This window comes from Mytilus edulis, chromosome 9 (genome assembly GCF_963676685.1).
Source record: "Mytilus edulis chromosome 9, xbMytEdul2.2, whole genome shotgun sequence".
NCBI lineage: Eukaryota > Metazoa > Mollusca > Bivalvia > Mytilida > Mytilidae > Mytilus > Mytilus edulis.
This window is the reverse complement of record NC_092352.1, coordinates 23,483,566-23,509,664: the sequence shown is the minus strand read 5'-3', so window position 1 is coordinate 23,509,664 and position 26,099 is coordinate 23,483,566. Positions and strand designations below refer to the sequence as shown.

At 31.6% G+C, this 26,099-nt stretch overlaps 1 long non-coding RNA gene across 1 annotated transcript in view; it reads right to left on the bottom strand.

Moving 5' to 3' along the window:
- Window positions 1-19,894, bottom strand: part of LOC139487838 (uncharacterized) — a 29,919-nt gene extending 10,025 nt beyond the window's left edge. Inside the window, exon 1 of the long non-coding RNA XR_011655882.1 lies at window positions 19,631-19,894. This is a non-coding gene — a long non-coding RNA (uncharacterized lncRNA). The remainder of the gene's footprint in view (window positions 1-19,630) is intronic.
- Window positions 19,895-26,099: the final 6,205 nt, after the last annotated feature.

Below are 26,099 nucleotides of genomic sequence, written 5' to 3'. Positions count from 1 at the left end.
AATACCGTATACAATATTGGAAGCAGTGCAATTCAAATCCTCATGACTATGTGTATTGTAATTTTTGGTGGTTAAATTACTTTGAAAGTGGGTATCAGTTATAAGTATATCACAGGTTTTACAATTTTTACGGTTACATTTGGAAATAGAGCAATATTGATGGTTGTCATTGAAATCTAAAATATCTGAAAGTTGAACAGTACACGGCCGAATATATTCAAACTTGTCTGAATTTTTATAGTATAATGAGGATTCAGAAGACTGCACGTGTGTCATTTTCATAACATCATTTAAGATGATCCTTGGGACACCTGATAAAATCGGTGTTGTTGTGTCCTTGACAACAGCCGATTGACACCTTTTTATCCTGGGCGTCGTATCATCCAGTATAATATTTTTTGTTCTACTAGTTTTCATGCTGTTAGGCTACCGGACTGGTAGAATCCTCGGGGACAGATTGTCCACCAGCAGAGATTCCGGTCCGGTGGTGATAAATAAAGGCAACAGTAGTATACCGCTGTTCAAAACTCATAAATCCATGGACAAAAAACAAAATCGGGATAACAAACTAAAACCGAGGGAAACGCATTAAATATAAGAGGAGAACAACGACATAACACTAAAATGTAACACATATAGACAAAATCCCACGAGAATAACAAATATAACATATATATATATAACATCAAAACCAAATACATGAATTTGGGATAGACAAGTACCGTGACACGTCTTATCGCAATGTGAATTTACACTCAAAAATAAGAGAAAACAAACGACACAACGTTATAATGTAATACACACAGAAACGAACTATAATATAACAATGACCATATTCCTGACTTGGTACAGGGCATTTTTAAAGGAAAAAATGGTGGGTTGAACCTGGTTTTGTGGCATGCCAAACCTCGCACTTTTATGGCCATATGAAATATAACATCAAAATGACAACACAGGACTACAATATAAATAAATTGGAGAACACAATTGACAAAGAATCACACGAACAACAGCCAACAAAAGGCAACAAGTTTAAAATTTTAATACGCCAGAAGTGTATTTTGTCCACACAAGACCTATGTGTGACGCACAGATACAAAAGTTTGAAAGCCGAAACGAGTACAAAGTTGAACAGCATCGAGGACCAAAAGATCAAAAAGGTTGTGCCAAAAACGGCAAGGGTTTTCCGTTAAGTTACCAGAAAATCCCTATAATTTAGAGTAATTTATACTTTTGCAAACAGTAAATTTAATAAAATGAATATTCAAAAGATGTACATGATAAAGCTGAAGTATTAACTAATTACAGGAAACAACTGAAATACATTTACATAACCAGACATTTGAAACACAAAAGTAGACACATCCGAATACGTTTAAACCTCTACGCCAAGTGACGTCCTATTTGAAACTGAAAAATGACGAAAAAATGACGTCATTAGAATTAGTAAAACAGAGCATCAAAAAATGAAAAATGACGAAAAAATGACGTCATTAGAATTAGGATTAATTTAAGATTATATATTTGAACTAAATACTGATATTGCATTTAATAACAAAGCACATTTTAATTCTTATTAATATAAAACTGAGGTAGCAATTAACTATATTATAAAACTATGTCAGGTTTGTTATGAATCTAACTTCAAACGTAAAATATCGTACTGATTACTTTGAACGAAATCAAATCTGATAAATGAAGGCGGTGATTAATTTTCTTTACCATAACACAGAAATATAATAGAAAAGACGTCAACACATTTGACAAAATCCGATGAGAATTACAAATATAACATTAAACATTTAAACTAAATACATGAATTTGGGATGTATAAGTACCGTACCACGTCTTATAGTAATGTGAGTTCACACTCGGCAAAACAGTCACAATCGGGAATAAGTCACGTTTGGTAATTAAAAGATTAGACGACATTATGACAAAACACAATCTACCATGTGGTAAAAATGTCCTTAGCTAGTTTGGTCAACGAAACATCGTATGGATCCACCAAATCAAAACTTAACCCGGATAAATACCCAAACAAATTTGCGCTACCTTTAAAGTAAAGTTGGCTTAATAGTTGTCATTAAAACGTTTAAGTCAATTTTGAATTAAAAACAAAATAAATATAGACAATCCAATCCAAACACGGATCAGCAAAATTTTGAAAAATACATTTGAAAATTACATGGGTTAAAAAAAACAAGGTAAAACTAAGAACTCGACCCCCTGGTTGCCCTTCCCTCACTGTAGCAAAAATTTTATTGTCCAAATAAAAATCCGGCAAGAGTTATTGACATTTTCATTGAGCAATAATACGTTATTGCATCTCATCTCTATTTGTTAAGTAGAAGTTTTAAATCCGCAGACAAATCGTGAAACCTTTTGGATAGCAAAAACTGACAACCGCAAACCTTCTATCAATTGTTCTATACTGCAGGAATTCATTATGTCTTGAAACGGTCTTCGTTGATTTTTTTCGAAGATAATGCCGGAATAAATGCAATAAATGACAATTACACAGACACATTCGATCATTGCATAGTGCATACAAAATAATGATAGTAAAACACGTTTGTCATTACGTAATATAATACAACCAGAACGATGTTAAATTTTTCGAGTGAATGCTTAGCCTTTTGTTAAAAAAATGTATTTTCGATGATGGCAATAATGATTATAGGCTTTTAAACGCCATGTGTCAAATTAAATGCATATTCAGGACAAAAACATGGTCATGCAGTACACGTGCTTGTTCTATTGCCAACAGTCCACAGGGAAATCCTGTAGTCCTACCTGGACACACTATTTTGACGTTGAGCCGACATGCTTACTCCGTACTTCTTAATGGAGAAGCATCAAATACCAGTTGTGGAGACTTTGGTAAAATCCTGCTGAAACCAAACATATGACTTGTCGAACTTTAGGCGAGGACGGTACCACGAGTCGATGTATTTTCGACGCATATATCATTGATTAGGCGATTTGTTTACAAGTAATTCCGGTTTACTTAATTTGAATGATGAATGTTTTGGATTCGCCGACATCTATCCTCCTATCTGCATATTATTGTTTTGTTAAAAATCATTGATATAATAATATTTTTTTTTATATGAAACGTTATTACACGAGTAATCTCAACATCAACAAAACATGATGGAAACGGAAATTATGTCGTCAATCATCGAATTCAAGATTATATTCTTATCTGTTTACACGTACTTAGGACTTAAAATTTATGGCCGCAATATTTTTGGTTTAGAAAGATAAAGTTTTATTCACATCTTTCGCAAATGCTTGTCTACAGTCATTATTATCCATAAATAAGACCGGAACTATTACTGATTACCCTTTAATTAGAAACAGATTGATGCTGCATAAATATGTATTGTTCGTCTATCACAAGAAAATATATAATTTAGTTGAACTGGCTTTAAAAACACAGAGAAAAAAAAGCATTTCTCCTGTTCCGTAGCGGTAACAATTACATGTTGTATTTTCCATCAATGCAAGAATATATGCGTATAATCCTGCAATTTAACATTTACGCCTTTTTACTTCACAATCGGTGAATTTGTTTTGGAATGAAATTGATATATCGTTAAAGTAGACTGCGATGAGTTCCATAAATGGAACTGTGACGAAACAGTTACTTGATTATAACCGCCGGATTGCCAAAAAACAACAGTACACCAGGAACCTTTATATTTCTTGTCATGTGTACTCCCATATTTGAAATTAATAATGATGTATTTCATGATAGTATGATTAAACCTCTGAATTTACTTAATGAGGAATGAGTGCACCCCAATGAAAGATCCATTACCAATTGTAGTAGCATTCTCAGTGATGACATTTCTTGTTTATGACGCTTACATTTGAAAAGTTCTATTTGGTTGTGGTCAATACAATATCAATTCCATAATAGCTATTTTTGAATATCAGGATCATGTGTAGAACGTCCTTATATCTATACAAAAATTAAAAGTGTATCATAGCTTTAATACGCATACATATATCAGCTTTACAAGACCTTTTCCTATTTCTGCACATTTATAGAAGTTTATAGAAGGCTCAAAACCCTTTTTAAATGTTGGCAAATCTTAAATTGGAAAATTCAAACTAAAGTCTAAGATTTTATCGAAAATAAAGTTCATCAGTATTTCATTTGTTACGGAGATAATATTGATCAATAAAACACACGAGGTTTGTATTAATAACATTTATGACTTCAGATATAAAATAAGATTTTGTTTTCACATTTTGAAATGACAGCCAGACTGTTTTCAAAGAAATTTCGTTTTAACCTGATCACGAATATTCAATGAAACCTTTGATATGTTTTTTCCACAAGAGACATAAAGAGCTAATTGAATGACTTTTGATATCTTGCGTTTGTCATTAATCCCGTAGAGTAAAAGAGTTAAATTGTGGTTTTCTATGGTGAACTGTTATCTAGCTGAGACATTGAAAAAGTACAGCAGTGTAGTTTATTTAAATACAATCACTTGAAATAAAAAACGAAAACTCGGAATTTATTATCAAATCAGAAACCGTAAAAATGGAAGCTATATCTTGGCAATTGCTCATTATTATTCGGTTACTACTTAATCCCTGCCAAACAATAGATTTTTTCAATGATTTCTACCATCACCAGAAATAAGCTCTTGATTGTTTGTGTTAACTCTTCCATGTTTATAACGTCTTTTGCAATCACAACTTACAACAATCACTGTGAAATGAGACAAAACCACACTTATTTACTGCAATGCATGACGGGAAATATTACTTCAGATAGGTGACCAAAGTAGTACTATTAAAAAATGTGTTAAGTAGAAGTCAAACTTAGGGAAGGGTCTTGTGACATAGTCAGTAAAAAAAAACTTTAAATCAACTCGTAAAGGAATGATATTTGCCTTTGTTAAATTCAAACCAGTGGATTCAAATAAACTGCATGATCCGCCAAATCATACCTTCGAAAAATATCAATCGAAAGTGAACCTGCACCAATCATTTGCTAGTGGCTAAATACATAAAATGCTTAAGCATTCCTTTCTTATTTTTTATATACTGATTATGTAGTGCACTAGTTGTACATTATATATATATTATTTTTGAAAACTTGGTAGATTCCTATTGAATTCTCGAATAAGAAAACGTAGGCTATTAACCAGTTACAATATTCTTTCTAAATTGTTTTTGATTGCCTAAAAACAATACTCTATTCCAACGACCATTTATAGATTGCAACTTAAATTTACATCATGGTATAATCCAGTTTCTTTTAAAACCAATTTGATTAAAATCTGATCTCGCATCTTGTTTAATAAAATTGTTTAAAAGCACGTCGGGAAGCTTGGGGCTTGGGAATTCAAATTGTGATATGAGAGGTTATAGTGTGATATTTTAGGATTCATTCGACTTGATAAAAACATCATAAAAAGATGGGTTACTATCCTCTCTCGGTATCCGCTAATGCATTTAATTGTCTCTATTACACTGTTACTCATGCATGGTGCAGCTCGATGCTGCAAGATGACGATTTCTAAGGGCATTACCCTCAGTTCAGAAAGAAAATAGGGGTATTTTTTAAGTTCAATTGATTATTTTATTCATGATTAATTAAGTTTCTATTTTTTTAAAGAAAAACACGATCGCAAATACTCTTTAAGAACATTCTCTTCCGGAAGGTTCATCGTAGTTTAAAAGAAATTAAAAGACAAATGTGTATCCTTTTAAAATTGAAACAGTATTCATAATCTACTCCATTTCTATTTTGAATAACGTGGCAAGATTTTAACTTCTATAGGAGAAAAAAGTATCCCGTTAGAGTGAAAGGTGTATTTATCCTTGTATTTTGCAATAAATTCGAAATAAGACTATATTTTCGTTTCACGCATGCAGAAGAAAATCTATGTCAAATTTATTTTCACAAATATACATTCAGTTCATTGGATTTTCGTAGAATACGTGATACAAAATTCAGCTGTCAGTCAACTCTGTGTATTCACGTGCAGAATACGATAATTGTTGTAACATTTGTAACGATCTTTCGGACATTGAAATAGGACATTACATTTTTTTTCTTTGTGGTACGTAATGTTATTTCTGAATGACCAAGCTGTAAGCTTAATGGGGTTCTTGTTGTTTATTCTTTAGTTTTCTATGTTGTGTCAAGTGTACTATTGTTTGTCTGTTTGTCTTTTTCATTTTTATCCATGGCGTTATCAGTTTATTTTAGATTTATGAGTTTGACTGTCCCTTTGGTATCATTCGTCCCTCTTTTAATGTCTATTTTAGAATAAAATCAAAAGAGAAATGTGCAACCAACTAAAATTAAAATTAATACAGTTTATTTATCAATCCTTACTATATGTAGCTTTAAACTTTACTGGCATGCCAAGACTTAAAACATGATTGTATCCCATCAGTGTGAAAAAAAAGAGAAAAAAAAGATAATTGCATGAATTCTTAAATTTTTCGTATTGCAGAAAATATTATAATTTAAAAATAAAAGAATCCTCGCAAATATATTAAATTTTGACTCCATTCTTTAAGGTCAGGTGACTACCCGACATTATACAACCATTCATTCGTTCAATCAATTCATTTATTTTTGTTGTAACATTGTTCAATGTACATGCCATTGTCGGTTAACTTTGCAATCCAATAAAGTGCAAATGAAGGCTATTGTATCTGTATCATTTCGGTCAATCGTTGGACGTTACACGTTATTTGTATTTGATTTGTTGAATGACAAAACGATTCTAGTTTAAGCTTACGGGCTGCATTTCAGTATATTTATATCAAAATGACAACACTTGAATTACTCCTCAGATTATCATTTTAAGAAGGAAATATAAAATGACTAATGCTATGATTCTATGTATGTTGGCGTTTGATTTTGTTGCAATTCAGTGTTTGTTTCACTCTGTTCCTTTTATAGTTGAAGTGTTTTATTCTGTTTTAGTTTGTAGCTCCGATTTGTCTCTCAATCGATTTATGACTTTTGAACAGCGCTGTACTACTGTTTCCTCTATTTATTAGATCAACCTTTATTTGAGTTGCCACAAATATGTGACGAAAATAAAATTTGATATTAACAATTTCTGGAGTTCGCTTACCTAATGTAACTTTTGCGGACTATTTGTTTATTCAATAATAGACGTGTGTTCGTTAAATATCTTTCACTTTTATTTCTCACTTTTGCTATATATACCGTTTGTGTATTGTCTCAGATAAAATATTGTATATAAAAGTATATCCCTTTCGGTATAGTTCACCAACCTCATATCGCTTTCTAAGCCGTTCATTTCTTTTTAATATTTTGAAAGACGTAGAATGGTCGAGGATGTGATTTATGGCAAATTAATATAAACTCATTTATATAGAAATTCAACAAATTTTACGGTGTCTATTCATCTATTACAGTTAGAAACCCAAATCAGGACATTAAGCAAACAACATGATTTTCACATGTAGTGGTCATCATCAAATTAAATATAGATTATCTTTTCTTCAGATCATTCCTGTTTGAATTCAATTGTCTCGGACTAGCCGTTCGCTACTTACATAGATTTAATCACTGTCTGGTACACTAAATTTACGACCACTGACCAATGTCTTAAGGTTAACAAACGTGACAAAGAATTTTATATGAATATTTTCTGGTTAAGTGACACGAATATGATTTTTTAAAAGTTCAAAGCATACGTACCAACGGAAATAAATCAGAAACAAATGCAGTGAGTGACGTGTCTGAAAAGGAGACATCTTTTGAACTTTTTAATTAATTTTGTTTTTGTTTTATTTGGAATTCTAGAGAATGAAGTAAATAAGTCGTTCAATCTAACCAAATCATTATCAACATGCTCAGAATTTGAAAAGATAAAAAGTTATATGAATATTGTGCTAAAAGTTGATTTTCTTGATGGAAAACAATTTCTTAAGATAGATTAATACCAACAATTTTGTTTTGGCTTCAAGGAGACTTGATATCATAAAATAATTGTCATGAATGTTCAGTGGACAGTAAAATCAAAATAACTCCACAAGACCTGAAATCCCTACAGTGAATGAAAACGACAAATGATAAGACGACAATTCAAATGGAAATAACACCTTATTATACAAATTACAAATGTGGATATAGTTTATAAAGCAAACTTCAAAGTCTTCTTTACAGCTTCATAATATAAAAAAGAAGATGTGGTATAATTGCCAATGAGACAACTATCCACAAAAGACCAAAGTAACACAGACATTAACAACTATAGGTCACCGTACGGCCTTCAACAATGAGCAAAGCTCATACCGCATAGTCAGCTATAATAGGTCCCGATAAGACAATGTAAAACAATTCAAACGAGAAAACTAACGGCCTTCTTTATGGAAAAAAAATGAACGAAAAGCAAATATGTAACACTTAAACAAACGACAACCACTGAATTACTGGCTCCTGACTTTGGACAGGAACATACATAAGTAATGTGGCGGGGTTAAACATGTAAGCGGGATCCCAACCCTCTCCCTAACCTGGGACAGTGTTATAACAGTACAACATCAGCTTATTAATAAACACAATTTAATATTGGCCTCAGGTATTTAGGGAATACAATTTGCTTATATATAGGTTGAAACTAAATGAATTCTTTTTATTTCTTTGTTTATAGAAATTATTACAAATTTGCGTAGGCAGCGAACAAGGTTACAATCCCAAAGTATTCATAACAATCTACTCCTAAGTCATCCTGCAGTGTCGATATTAAATATCATAATGCTATTGTAAAAGAGGGACGAAAGATACCAAAGGGACAGTCAAACTCATAAATCTAAAACAAACTGACAACGCCATGGTTAACAATGAAAAAGACAAACAGAAAAACAATAGTACACATGACACAACATAGAAAACTAAAGAATAAACAACACGAACCCTACCAAAAACTAGGGGTGATCTCAGGTGCTCCGGAAGGGTAAGCAGATCCTGCTCCACATGTGGCACCCGTCGTGTTGCTTATGTGATTACAAATCCGGTAAATAGTCTAATTCGGTAGGTCACATTCATGAAAGGGAAGGGGATAGTAGTTACGACGTAAGGAACATATCCGATATCATTTGTGAAACGGTTATTCCATAACGGTCAACCAACTCGTGATGGCGTCCGTAAAATTTACGAAGGGATGATTTCAACTTCACAATTTGGAACTCTTGGTTTAATAGCTTCCTTGTGAACAGTAACCCTCTATCAAGAAAATCATGATAGGAAATGCAAGCACGGGAATATCGTATCAATTGGGAGATAATTGTAACTTAATTGACTACAATATAAGCAGGGCACAACATAGCTGAAATATGTCATTATGGTCAGAGAAGATTTATATCACAAGGGCAAACAAACGGCACACTTGAAAGTATACTGTTTTGTGCAACAAAGATAGAAAAATAATATCAGTGTATACAATACAATGATACAATGAGAAAAAAAAGAGTGCATTAAGGATGTATTCTTCTGACGTTTCAGTCTCATTCAGTCTCATTGAAATCTCGTTCTGGAATTATTTCCAAAAAATGTGATACAAGTGGAAAATAGCAATGAATTTGATAATTATCATAATCAAACTTAACTCTGTGAAAGAAATGTGTATTTCCAATAAGTAGTTTTTGAGTAATGAATTTTTTCAAATTTTATTACTAATCAAGTCAGTCTTTTTAGCTGAAATTTAGAGAAAAATGGGTGAGGGGTACAAAAAATAATTTTACCAGAAACATAAACATCCCATATAACTTTTTCTTTTCAAATTTCTTAGATATGTATTTTTTTCAATCATTTATAACAAGGAAAACAAAATAATATGCATTTTGTTCTTGAAACAGAGAAAAATCACAAATTTACAAAATTGACAGAATGGTAAATTTGACACGAAAAAGCATCACAATATGATAAAACTTTCTTATATTAACACCTACCTATAGTTTTTTTAGTTGAATTTATTCAGTTTGGTCCACTTCATCTTTATTGAGAGTATGAAAAAACGTTTAATTGTGAAACTGTGATTTTTTTCACGATAATAGCCCAAAAATGGGTAAAAATTGATGAAAAATGGGAAAATCATCAAATTGGGCACTTTCAAAGGGCTATAGAAAAAACAAAAGCGCACCACCATATGATTTTTTCTTCTCCAATTATTTTTTTACAGTCATATAAACCCAAAAATCAGGTTTAGAAAAAAAGTTTTATTCTAGAAACTTTTGGCTCTTCAGAGCTGTAAATCCTTAATATGAAGAGAAAAAATATTAAAAAGAGAAGTCCTTCATATAGATTAGGGTTACTGCCATCACATGTCTCTGATGATATAAAAAAAGAAGATGTGGTATGCTTGCCAATGAGACAACTGTCTACAGACATTAACAACTATAGCTCACCGTACGGCCTTCAACAATGAGCAAATTCCATACCGCATAGTCAGCTATAAAAGGCTCCGATAAGACAATGTAAAACAATTCAAACGAGAAAACAAACGGCCTTATTTATATAAAAATATAAACGAAAAACAAATATGTAACACATAAACAAACGACAACCACTGAATTACAGGCTCCTGACTTGGGACAGGCACATACATAAATAATGTGGCGGGGTTAAACATGTTAGTGGGATGCCCCCCCTGACCTTGGACAGTAGTATAACAGTACAACATAAGAACGAACTATAAAAATCAGTTGAAAAAGGCTTAACTCATCAGATGGACAAAAATACAAGTGGACGTGGCCTGAGAGTACTCGCAGTTATCTGACTGCTAGTTCAAAGCCACTAACAACTAATAAAACAAATCATGCATCTAAGACTGAACTATCAATCCGTACACATCCAAAATCCAATGGATTTAGTACAAAGACGTCATAAACAGCCAAAGAAAAACATGACCTTGTGCAATGCCAAGTTACAGGTATAAAGATGATGAGACTTTTGTTGACGAAACGCGCATCTGGCGCATACAAAGTTTGAATGCTGGTATCTATAATGAGTTTATTTGGCTGTTGAACGGCATTATTGTCGAATTTACCGAATTAGACTATTTACCGGATTTGTAATCACATAAGCAACACGACGGGTGCCGCATGTGGAGCAGGATCTGCTTACCCTTCCGGAGCACCTGAGATCACCCCTAGTTTTTGGTGGGGTTCGTGTTGTTTATTCTTTAGTTTTCTATGTTGTGTCATGTGTACTATTGTTTTTCTGTTTGTCTTTTTCATTTTTAGCCATGGCGTTGTCAGTTTGTTTTAGATTTATGAGTTTGACTGTCCCTTTGGTATCTTTTGTCCCTCTTTTGTCAGCGTTATTCGATTAAGTTTTAGTTATTCCATAGATTGGTATTACAAGTTTGAAGGTTGATATCTTCAAAAAAATATATATTAGTCTTCCCTATATTCATGTGCCTGCCCAAACAAAAACAAAAGGAAAATGTAAAACAATTCAAATAAATAAAACAACAGACTGATTGAAACCACAACAATGAACAAACGATAAATATGATACACTGCAACCATCGAAAATCACTGACTTACAGGATATTTTTGGAAAGGCGCACGCCCCATCATCTCCATTACATTGGACATTGGTGTAATATCACAACACAAGAACATATTGTAAAAATCAGTTTGCTTGCTTCATCAATGAACGAAGCACGAAGAACATAAACACCTGACAAAAAAAGACACAAAGTACAAATTTAAAAGTAATCTCACTAATTGAAAGCTAGTTCAAAGCAAAGACGAATATCAATTTAATTATGTTCTCTTATACTCAATCAGTACACACCCAACATAATTAATGTACACTTCGTTTACAATATTATAAAAGCAATGGCCAAATATAAGTTTATATTATAATATAGACAGGAATAATTACTTTTAAATTTTTAATTCCATGTGTGTAAGCGTTTGTTTTCCGCTTATAGTTGATGTGGTTCCTCGGTTTTTGATTGAGACCCGGATTTGTTTACTCTCAATCGGTTTATGACTTTTGAAAAGCCAACTACTACTGTTGCCTTTATTAATAAGATCACTTTTATGTAAATATTTGCCAAATATGTGACGAAAATATACTTTATAGGATAAATTTGTGGAGTTCGCTTACCATATGTAACTCTTCTGGATTAGTTTGTATTTAATAATGGACTTGTGTTCGTTCTTCATCTTTCTCTTTTATTTCTTACTTTTTATATTGCTATATATACTGTTTGTGTGTTGTCTCAGATAAAGTATCGTTTATAAAAGTGTAGCCCTTTTGGTATATTTCACAAACCTTATATCGCTTTCCATTCCGTTCATTTTTTTTTAATATTTTGAAAGACATAGAATGGTCATGGATGTGATTTATTGTAAATTAATATATCAATTATTTAAAAATACAACAAACATTACTGAGTCTATTCATCCATTTTAGATAGAAAACTAAATCAGGGCATTAGCCAAACGAAATGATTTTCACACGTAGTGGTCATCATCAAATTAGATATAGATCATCTTTTCCTCAGATCATTCCTGTGTGTAATCGATTGATTGGACTAACCGTTAACTACTTACATATATTTAATAAGTTTCTAGTCCACCAATTTTCCATCACTGTCCAGTTTCTTATTGTTAACCCACGTTACAAAGATTTTTTTATGAATTTTATATTTCTTATTTAGCTTAAGTGACTCGAATTAGATATTTTAAAATCATCCCTTCGTAAATTTTACGGACGCTATCACGAGTTGGTTGACCGTTATTGAATAACTCTTTCTCAGATGATATCGAATATGTTCCTTATGTCGTAACTACAATTCCCTTCCCTTTCATGAATGTGACCTACCGGATTAGACTATTCACTGGGTTTGTAATAACATGAGCAACACGATGGGTGCCACATGTGGAGCAGGATCTGCTTACCCTTCCTGAGCACCTGATATCACCTGAGATCACTCCCAGTTTTTGGTGGGGTTCGTGTTGCTTAGTCTTTAGTTTTATATGTTGTGTCATGTGTACTATTATTTTTCTGTTTGTCTTTTTATTTTCTAGCCATGGCGTTGTCAGTTTATTTTTTTACTTATGAGTTTGACTGTCCCTTTAAATAAACAACCAAACACAAATGCAGTGATATGTCTGAAAATGACATCCTTCGAACTTTTCAATTATTTTTAATTTTGTTTAAATTTTAAATTTCGAGAATGAAATAAATACATGTTAGTTGTAACCAAATCATTATTTACATGCTCAGACTTGACACAATAAAAAAATTATATCAAATATTGTGCTAAAAGTTGGTTATCTTGAAGGAAAACAGCTTCTGTAGTTTGAAAAATGCCAATAATTATCAGTAACAGCTTTGATTTGGCTTCAAGGAGACTTCTGATATCATAAAATAATTGTCATGAACGTTCAGTGGACAGTAAACTCAAAATAACTCTACAAGACCTGAAATTACTACAGTGAATTGAAACGACAAATTGTAAGACGACAATTCAACTAGAAATAACACCTTATTATTCAAATTACAAATTTGGAAATAGTTTTCCAAGTCTTCTTTCCAGCTACATGACTTATTGATAAACATACAGTTAATCTTAGCGTCTTGTATTCAAGGAATGAATACCAAATTTGCTTATATATAGTTTTAAACAAAAGTAAAATATTTGTTTTATATATTTTTTTATAGAAATTATTACAATTTTGAGTAGGCAGTGTGAACAAGGTTACATTTTTAGCCATGGTGTTGTGAGTTTATTTTCGATTGATGAGTTTGACTGTCCCTCTGGTACTAGTATCTTTCGTCCCTCTTTTACAATCCCGACATATTTATTACAAACTACTCCTAAGTCTCCCTCAGAGCTGATAGTATGTAACATAATGCTATTTTTTTGTAACTAAACTGACTACATTATAAGTAGGAGACAACATAACTGAAATATGTCATTATGGTAAGAGAAGATTTGGATCACAAGGACAAAAATTGACACACTTGAAAGTAGACAATTTAAAGCAACAAAGATAGAAAAATGGATATCAATATATACAAAACAATGAGCAAGACAGAAAGCATTAGTATGAAGAGAAAATATATTAAAGAGAGAAGTCCTTCATATAGATTAGGGTTAATACAATCACTAGTCATTGATGATTCTTTTGTAGACAAAACACGCGTCTGGCGCAAATACAAAGTTTCAATCCTACAAACAGTATTACTAGTGTTATGAATTGAAGGGAAAAACCACTTGGTTTGCTTCATCAGTGGCACGAAGAACAAAAGCAGTTGACATTAAAAAAAAAAGGACACAAAGTACAAATCTAAAAGTAATTCCGAAATTTTAAAGCTAGTTCAAAGTCTAGTACAACTAATAAATAATTCATATTCTCTTATACTAAATCAGTACACATCAAACGGATTCAATGTAAACTTCATTAAAAATATAAGAAAAGTAATTTCCAAATATAAGTACGTAACATAAACAGGAAGAATTACCATAAAAATATAACTGTATTGTTATTATACAAATTTAGTTATATTCTTGTTTATCAACAACATAATAGGGATTACACAATATTAAAACATCTTTTTATGATTTGATATCCCGTTTGAATTCTACAGGACAACCAAAATTGTTAAATCATTCCTATCTTTAAAAGAATAAAAGATTAAGAAAATTATGAAACGAATTACCTAACTGAATAATTCCTAAGCTATATATAGATTAAAACCGTGGAAATTTATAACATCACTACAGACACGGGCACAGCGAACGAGTTTGAAAATATACACACCATAAGAATGTGCCATAGGAACACATCCGTTTGAGGAATAATAACCCTAGGTAATGAAAACCGTCTCTTTTATCATGAGCTTGTCCATAACTTGTAATTCACAACAAGACAGACATAAGTCTGCTATTAAAAGAGAGCATGCTTGCCCATAGGAATACATGCAACCTGTCGAGAAACTGTATTGCTGAAACGTACATGTTTCTTCAGGAGACAATTGACAGCTTAATTCATGCAGTGAGTATATTCAGTATACTTACATACTTACCCTTTAGTGACTGTATCAGTAAATTTGCAGCACATTCATTTACAATCAGATTTTTCAAGGGAATATTTATTGACTTTGCCAGGTCGGGAATGTGACAGTTGTAATCCATTCATTTGATGTCTTTTTGAGCTTTATATTTTGCCATTTGATTAGGAACTTTCTTTCTGAATTTTCCCCGGAGTTCAATAGTTTTGTGACTTTACTTTTTTTCTACCTGACTTTTTTACTTGTTTGGTAAGGTTATGACAAAGTATACTGCAGAGAGTTGAAAGTCATTAGTCTACCGAATTGAAAAGACAAGCAAATGCATTTAATCTGTCTTAATCACCCCAAAAATTGTACAATCCAAAAATTATAAATTTTATAACTTCAAATTGATTTATTATTATATTAAGTTTATTAAGTGTTTGGTGATTTTTTTTTTCGTCGACTATCGTTCATACAAGTGAGAGGTTTAGCGCTATAAAACCAGGTTCAATCCACCATTTTCTACATTTGAAAATTCCTATACCATGTCACGAATATGACAGCTGTTGTCGATTCGTTTGGTGTGTTTTATCGTTGGTTGTGTCGTTTGTTTTCTCTTATTTTTGAGTGTAAATTCACATTGCGATAAGACGTGTCACGGTACTTGTCTATCCCAAATTCATGTATTTGGTTTTGATGTTATATAATTATATATGTTATATTTGTTATTCTCGTTGGATTTTGTCTATGTGTGTTACATTTTAGTGTTATGTCGTTGTTCTCCTCTTATATTTAATGCGTTTCCCTCGGTTTTAGTTTGTTACCCCGATTTTGTTTTTTGTCCATGGATTTATGAGTTTTGAACAGCGGTATACTACTATTGCCTTTATTTATCATTGAATTTTGCCATTTGATTGGGGACTCTCCGTTTTGAATTTTCCTCGGAGTTCGGTATTTTTGTGATTTTACTTTTTTCAATTGCCAAGGCGTTGTCACAACTTTTTTTTTACAAAAGTTTTTTTAAATTAAGTAAGTTAACTTATATTCGTTAAAGCGCTGAAAAGTTAGTAGCAGAACACTTACATGAAGCCGAGATGAAAGGCTATTTGACAGTTTTTTTGTGTGTGAATCCAGTAGCTAATATACAAAAAGGACCTTTAAAAGAGGAGCGAAAGATACCAGAGGAACAGTCTAACTCATAAATCCAAAGCCAACTGACAACGCCATAGTTTAAAATGAAAAAAGACAAACAGACAAATAATAGTACATAAGAAACAAAACAAAGGAAACTAAAAAATTAGCAACAAAAAAAAAAAACCCACCAAAAACTGGAGGTGATGTCAGGTGTTCAGAGGAGACCTACAAATGAGATGGTATTCATTATATTCCTTTATGGAGAGCACGAAATTAGAAGAGGAAGAACTTCATCCCAAAACCTGTACATTCTTGTTTGCCGTGGCAAAACTTTACATTGGAAATGAAATCTCAAATACTAGATAATTAAGATGATTAAGATTACTAACCCTTAACTATGTGTATTCTGAGTTGATTTCTATTCGGGCTTGTTCATATTCCGAAACCATTTAACCATACATGTCTTTAATCGGCATGACAATACCATACATTTTATTTTCCACTGGGGGTTATGCCCTGTCCCCTTCTGTCGTTACATATCGAATTTAACAAAACTGTCCTCATTCCCACATTTTTAACCATGTATATTATAATCTGACATAACTAGACCTATTTGAGTTGCTGTACACCTTTGAGTACATGCTAGTGGTTTGCGTTATGACTCACAAATTGTTTTAAGATATATTGACACTTGTAAATGAATCAAACCATATATCAAATGTATGTTCTAATTTATCATGAAAAATTTTTTAAGTATTAAATTGGTTATCAAAGGAACCAGGCTTATAATTTAATACGCCAGACGCGGGTTTCGTTAACATAAGACTCCCAAATCAAAATAGTTATAAAGCAAAGTCCTAAATTGAAGACCATTGATGAGCCAAAATTCCAAACAGTTGTGCCAAATACGGTTAAGTTTATCTTTGCCTAGGATAAGAAAATCCTTTGTATTTCAAATAATTCATATATTTCCAAACAGTAGGTTTATGAAAAAAAAGTGTCCTTTTTTTACTGGAAAGATTGAGAGGACCATAAGGTTTAGTCCTCTAAACAGTTCCATATAGTTTCTATCCTAAATTTCAATTATGATTAATATTTTCTTTTTCTATTGTTTTGCAATTTCATCATTATTAACTACAAATCTATTTATAACACGAATATCCAAACCAATCTTCGTTCTGTCAATTTTAAATTAACGTTAAAACCAAGAACCCACGGAGAAAGAGGAATTAAAGTGTACCATAATTACATCACTGAGCAAAATACGACTAACTTTTATAGCATTTTAACTTTAGAGAAGACGTTGAATTATTAATTAGACATGATTGTTATCGAATGTCAAGCAATTTAGTAGCGAAAATCTTATTGTTGTAATATAAAGCAATTTATTACCCTCTACACAAAATTATCATGAACATGTCAATTGAACGAAAAAATATTACTAAATTTTTAGACAAATTATTGAAAATGATTTTGAATGATGATGAATAGATTATTGCCAGACTGAAAAGTCGAACGCATTCTCTTCTTGGCAATCAACTCTTAGTTTTTTTAATCGTGTCTCTTATTTATACTTCTACTTAAAAGGTTCTGACATCTTAAAAAGCGGGTATTTTATTGTACAATAAATTGAAATTGGGATTATCCTTTAAGAATAAATGTCATAGAGTTGCTTCTACTGATTATGGTTTTTACACTTATTAAGTGGCATTGTTGACTAGAGAGGATCTCTTTTCACTCCAAATATAAAATGACACAGAAAATAACAAGTATGGGTAACCGTACGGTCTTCAACAATGAGCAAAGCCCATACTGCATATTCAGCTATAAAAGGCCCCGAAATGACAATGTAAAACAATTCAAACGAGAAAACAAACGGTCTAATTTATATGTACTAAAAATGAACGAAAAACAAATATGTAACATATAAAAAAAACAACTACTGTCGGTTACGTAAGCAATGCAATATGTCGCAATATTCTGGAATGAATGGTCTTTTGATTATATAATTTTACATCGGCATTTTTATATGAATATTCGGAAACGTCATTGAGACCGCAAACATTTAGCACAATAAAACCCAAGTCATCTAAGGCTGAAGATGATAGAGAATTTTTCATACCAATTGCAATTTCAATATTTACTTTCGTTTCTTTTTTTTGTGCTAGGATAATTTTTATTGAAATCTCAAATCACAAACCATTAGCGATAATAGATTAATTATTCCTATTTGTATATATATATATATATATATATATATATATATATATATATATATATATATATATATATATAAGTTTGAATTCGAGTTAATACGGTTTATTGAATACCATTATTATGAATTGTGTGCAATTTTCAAGATTTGGAAAGCTAACAAAGAAAAGTATGTGTTTATAGTGTAACTAAAATGCACTAAATGGCTCGATCTGATTAATTTGTAAAGCCTTCATTTGACATTACAAATGATACGTTAGAACATAACTGGCAACTGCCAAGACGTGTTTACAGAAGACTCCAAGAAAAAAACAATGATATACGAAAAACTAAGACAAAGTTTAGATAAAAAAATAGTAATTGTGTACACATTATATCACTCCCATCTTATTTTTTAATACATATTTTGCCATACAAATTTAGATGTTAAGCGACCAAATTTTGATTTTCATTAATAAATCTGCTTTTGAGAAATTATACAACAATTATGAAAAGCTTACGCTATGATTAAAAAATAAAAAGTAATTTTTTAATCTTTGCATGATTCGAGTGACTTAACAAATATATAAATGTATGTATATATCTTATAATATTAATCTATGAAATAATATAAAAATTGTTTTTTTCAAGTACATAGACTCAGATTGTTCAGATCACTCTTCCGTATAAAAAAACACCAAAACGTGTGTTTGTTTTTATGTTCACGATTTTACACCAGATCCAATTTTATGCTTATGTTGTTGATCTGGATAGAACAAAGGTATTAATTATTCATGATACTATATACTATCATATAGAAAACATGGTATGCCATCAATATAGGCAACAGTAGTATACCGCTGTTCGAAATACATTTATTTATCACTCCTTGAATGAGCAAACCTCAAAGGCATGACACCGGTTAAAAAACAATTTGTCCATTAACTAATAACCACTAATAAACTCTATTTAGGACACCATGATTGGCTTAATAAAATATCTATATGACTATATGTCTGCAGGCCTTGCTAGCTTAAACGTGGAAATATGGGAAACATTTGATATCTCATCAGTAAATGAATATCAAAACAAGTTTCTTGAATATAGTACTTAATTGCTCTTAACACTTTTATTGCACAACAAAATTGTAAGTTTATTTTACTTTGTTAGAACATTACATCTTTTTGAAAAACTGTCGAGAGAAAAAAATCAAAAAACAAGAGAAGTGTCAAACCGGAAGTAATATACATTAAGATTTCGTCTTACCTTTTGAGGAAATATATAAAACTAGCAAATTTATCACTAGATAATCCGCCACCCGAACCATCTTCCAATATTTTCCAAATAAGATATCATTCATACATCGTATAGAAACAATCTGAAGCCCACGAGATGGTGAACGTCCACATGAATTTCTCTATCATTGGATAATTGAACAGAAATATGACTACAGATCACATATATATTGAATTAAACAATCAAGTTTATTCCATACTGCAAAGGCATTGAATATATCAATCAGCGACCCGACAAATTATACGTTCTGTTTATTAAATGTTTATTTTCTGCTTATGTCTCAAATAAATATAAAATGCTTCATAGAAATAGCATTATTACTTGATTGATGCATGTAACGCGTCAATATTTTATAAGTAATGCTGTCTTTTTACCACGATAGAGAAATATCTATCGTCGTTTGGTTATTGGAAGTAGACATTCTGACATATAAGAGATGAGAAGAACATAACAGAAACCATTACAAAATAATATTTGAAAGCAAAAGACGAAATGTAATCGATCCTTAAAAACAAGCAGGTATATAAAAATGCGTTTGGAGAATGACACATGGCAAAAATAAAAATAAGAAATACCGAACTACAATTATATTCAAAACGGAAAGTCATCTAACAAATTGCCAAATCAAAAGCTCAAACACATGATACGAATAAAAAACCCACCTACGTTGAATAAGACTACTTAAGGCTACTGTTTTCTGACCCGACTTAGTAATATATAAAGCTCATCACGTGTTCGAGCAACTCTATATCCATGGTTTTAAATTTGTGAGTTTGAGGGTAAATGTTAAAGGTAAATTATCAAATTAAGCACTTTTTTGATACCGCTGCTGGTGAATTGTATCCACGAGAATATCACCAGATCGGTATTCACATGATTTGTAACGTACCTTTCTTGACTTATCCGTTGATGTATGATTATAAAAATTATTGTAAAAATAAGGTTTTTATCATTTCACAATGTATGTCGCTTTCCACTAACAGCATTTTGTAGGGTCCACCGTGAACATCGGGTTATATTTTATATTTTTTTGTACTGTCCTTAATTATTCTATGTATTAGTTTTTATTCTGTGGTTAACATGTCGAAATGTGCCATTATGTTATTTATTTATATATTTCTTTGTCCATAGTGTTCTTACATTTATTTGCATTATATTCCTGTCATGCAATGTTGTCATGTTAGCTTTATATTCAACATTGCCATACAGAGCACAGTTTAGCGAGCCACAAAACCAGGTTCAACCCACAATTTTCTTAAAATATCCTGTACCAGGTCAAGAATATGGTAGTTATCTAATTGCTCGTTTCTGTGTATGTTGGATGTAACATCTTTCATTCATAACTATATCATAACCTTACGGTATGCAAATTAAAAAAGGGAACTATTTTTAACATCCCTCCCCACATTGATGAATCAATTGATTAGTAAGAAATTTATGTTCCAACTTCTTAACGCAAAGGTGACCTTATGTTCAGTGGTTATCGTTTGTTGATGTAGTTCATAAATGTTCTCGTTTCTCGTTTTTTATATATATTAGAATGTTCGTTTTCCCGTTTGAATGGTTTTGTACTAGTCATTGTTAAAGCACTTTATAGCTTGCTGTTCGGTGTGAGCCAAGGATCCGTGTTGAAGACCGTACTTAGACCTATAAAAGAGGGACAAAAGATACCAGAAGGACAATCTAACTCATAAAGCGAAAATAAACTGACAACGCCATGGCTAAAAATGAAAAAGACAAACAGACAAACAATAGTTCACATGACAAAACATAGAAAACTAAAGAATAAACAATATAATTGTTTACCTTTACAAATTGTGACTTGGACGAAGAGTTGTCTCATTTGCACTCATACTACATCTTCTTATATCTATCTTAATTTTTGCTAAACTGTATGGTCCCTTTTGGTTATAAAGCTCTTAACATTTCTATGCATTTATAAATTCATGACTTCGGATTGTTAAGTATTGCTTGTAATGAAATGAAAGTAACTTCACAAAAGCGTGTCGGACTAGAAATTCATAAAGTGTTATTATGTGTTCATTAAGCTCATCGAGTAGATGAAGGTGAGTTGAGTACAGACACTACTTATGAATTTCAATTATATCATTACTTTGGAGAAGTTTGTACCTATTAGTCCGCTTGGGTTTATATTTTCAGATACAACAAGACGCAGACGATAAAATGGGGACATGATCTGATTTTATCGGCGCTTCGAACATGCGTTTGGCAACTTATATTATTAAAAAAAAACAACGTGTTGTGAGAATAGAAATAATATCAAATGTTTTTACTACTTCTAGTTCGGTACCCTGAAGTATTGATATGAATAAAATGATACATTTTGTCTGTATCTTTCCAGGTTATTGAATTACATTAAAGTGTTCAAACCGAGGTTGCAAATCAGGAAACAAATTGATTGTAGACAGTTCTTGTTGTTCTTGTTATACTCTATGGTTACTTTTCCAGGAATACATTTACACATTGATTAACAAACATACATAAACATGTAAATAACAGACTATGTCAAACACTACAAAGCAAGTGAACATGTTTTTACCAGCCTGGAGAGACCACAATATATTATCATATATGTATCATTGACAATCATGCTAATTATCATGGCAAGTGTAAGGTCAGTTTCAATTGAGAGTATTTGACATATTGGTATTTAATACAATCATATTGTTCAACATCAGATGAAATTTATATCTATTTGTCTTGAAGGAATAGAAGACTTTGCAATGACTATTACAAAGATAAAAACAAACAGACAATGGGTGAAAAGTAATCTATAATTTCTTGTAAATAGACTGATGAAAGGAAATCGAACAACAAAACATATCAACTGAACATTACCAATTATATGATTTAGGTTATACATCTTGGGGATATTGTATGATCCTTGAACGGATATTGAAGTGGTATATAATTTTACGTCAATGAGCACAGCTATACATTAGTCTTTCAGCGTGCCGAGAAAGGTTAATATGATGTCTGAAAATAGTCATGAAACGATGGCGAGATGGTCAAACTAATATCCTGACCCTTCCAGAGATATATCAAAATACTGTGGAAAAGACGGAATTTGGTATTAATTTCTACACGCAATCGGACTTACAGTTTATCATTAGATTTTGTGAAAATATCGACCTTACATTATATTGATCATATTATTTTAAACAAGGGAAAAGTAACGAATGAAAATCCTATAGAAATAGATAAAATATGAATTTTTGTAAAATAACAATTTAAAGTTGAATCTTTTAAAACGACAATACAAGTATTCCGTAAACAGTATCAGTCTATGGAAGAAGCGAATCGATAAAAACTTTTCTTATATCACATAGAGATATTGTCTAATATCAACTGTAAATATGCAGACATTCGATGCGGAAAATGTTGTTTTCGGCAACGAAAAATTAAGAAAATACTAACTTTAAAATTTATTGTTCTAATATAAACAACAATTGAGTCTAAATGTACATTCAGAAGTTAGTTAGAAGCAAACGTTTATGTCCGTGTAAAATTTGAAGTGCTGTGTTTTTCTTATATACATAAATATACAAATGCTACTATTTCTAATATTAATGAGATACTTTTAAAGTATCATAGCGGTGTTTTTGTTATATCAATATTAGTACTTTTTAGTATTAATATTTGACTTCTGTACCTATATTTTGACAATTTTACCTATTACGTCTGTTTTGTTCACGCATCGTTGTAAATATGACAGAATTTGACGAGACTGTCATACACGTGAGAGGTTTAACACTATAAAACCAGGTTCAATCCACAATTTTAAAAATTTGAAATGCCAGTCCCGTTTGGGTTTAATAAACAATGTCGTAATCAAATAGCTAAGTATCAAAATTATTGTTCACATATATAACATTTAGCAAATTTTATAATGAACACACCAAAATAATATATATCTGATATGCTCGCAACGGAAGACTTTCTTTATTGATAACAATGAAACTAACTTGTGACAAAGATGAATCATATTGTCCTCGTTCAGATTGATTCGACAAAATCTGACCTGTACTTTTGAATCTCCTTTTTTATACAAATTAGACCGTTGGTTTTCCTGTTTGAATGGTTTAACACTAGTAATTGTTTTGTTCTTATATAGCGTGGTGTTCGCTGTGAGCCAAGGCTCCGTGTTTAAGGCCCTACTTTGATCTATAATGGTTTACTTGAAATAAATTTTTATACTTTGATGTAAAGTTGTCTCATTCGAACTCATGCACCATCGTCTTATATCTATGAATCTTTAAAATTTCCCCTTATAAATAACTGCCTTCCAGTCTTCCAAAAACGTCATTTGGGTGCTGAATCTGTTGTAAAGTGCAATATGAACTAGCACACTTCTAAAGCTTTAACAGGAACGACAGTTATGATTGTAAAAGAACGATTACGTCAATACAATTAACAAATAAACAGTCCTGAACGATCTAAATTTATAAATATAGAATAGATACGGATTGTGATTTTGCACTAAGAAATGTTCGCGTATTTATACAATCGGTTACTAGTCAAAAACAAAAGTCAAATATCTGTGGCAACCATACATCGGAATGCCCTCACGGTCATCGCGATGTAAAAGAGCGTCCATGCGGCGAGCTAATTATGTTCATAGAGATATCGATTTACCAACGGGAAAAGTCTTTGATATCCAAAAAGAACTGTTTTCCTTGTCAACATTTTTTTTCTATGTTAATAATAAACACATTTTCTGTTTGACAAGATTTTTGATTTACGTTGTATCTGAAGTCGTTCAATTTATAGTCTGAGGCTACTCAGTTGGTATCTTCAAAGTTCGGGACATCAGTATTTGTACATTTTGATTTGTTTGGAATATTTATTTTACCATTTGAATATTCATTGTTATTTGGAGCTGTATTAGATTGGATTGTTTGAATGAATGTTTTTTTTCCTTTTAAGTAATGATATTTTTTGTCTATTTCGATATTACCCATGTGGATAGGCTATAGCAGTGTGACCTCAAGGGTGGATCCAGCCGTTTTCAAAAGGAGGTTCCAAACCCAGGATAAAGGGGGGTCCAACAATATGTCCCCATTCAAATGCAATGATCGGCCAAACCCCCGGACCCTCCCTCCCCTTGATCCACCACTGGACCTATATTAGAATCTAATAGGTCTGTAGACAATTTAAAACCGCATTTAAATTCCGCCATTGCATCATCACTTCAAATAGAATTAGTCGGTTAAACCATGTGATTGAAAACAATAGACTGAACAGGTTGTTAACACTTTCAACTATCAAGTGATATTGATCCTCAAACATTAAGCCGGTCTGTCGTCATGAACTGAGTTTGTGAATTATGTTTGCGGTTTTCTTGACATGCATTGTGACGTGTTATATTAGAAAACTATAGCAGTTATATTAGAAAAGTATCGCATTCATAAATTTTTGATATTTTAAAAGCATCGCTATGATATCAGACAAACATCGCATTGATATAATAAAATATAGCAGTATCTTTGACTTATAGGTGATTTTGGCTTAGCAAACAATTGAATTCATCTCAATTGCATTCCACTGAATTTGCTACGTGATATTTATTGAATGTGTACATATGCAAATGATAAATCGTGCATTTATGTTTCATTTATTCAACAATTCAATTTTCTCGTTTAAATACACCTTGCTTGTTATTACATAAAATAATTCATGGAAATTATACAGCAGACGTATGTCGTGTTAAATGTCACCCTGTTTTAAGAAAAGAGTCATTACTTTATACCGAGAAATCTGCCTTTCTTCGTACAAATGCTTACACTCGTCTGAAATTTCCCACACTGCAACTCGTGGATATAAGACAATATCGCTCGTTGATATTAGAAAAGTTTTTATCGATTCGCTTCTTCCATAAACTAAGAATGCAAACCTGAAAGTATCAGCAAACTTTACAAAATGTTTTGATTGACTTTTCTGTTTTTAGGATTGCTACTGCAGTCACGAATATCATTAAATTATCTTGTTTAAATTAATATGATATACAACAGTTAACATAGTGTGTAAGTTGTTCGTTATTATTGTCATTTTCTCAAAACCATACGTCTTTTCCCTTATTTTTTTTAAATGTGTGTGGTTTTTTTTGTCAAATATACAAATGAAACAAATTATGCTATTCAGAGTATAATTATAAAATAAATTTGCTAGAATTTAAACACACACATGATAGGAACTTGTTGTTTGTTCTCTGTAAAACACTCTTGTTTCCTGCATGTTTTGCTGCAACAACTCTCACTATATCATTCTCAACTTAAATTGTAATATTGACTATAAAATTCCAATATCAAAACTGGTTTTTGCGAAGTACAAAGGTAAGTAGAGTCACGATTCCAGACACTATCCATCAAAACACTATTTATTATTTAACAGTTAATGATAAATCTGTAGTATTTATAAT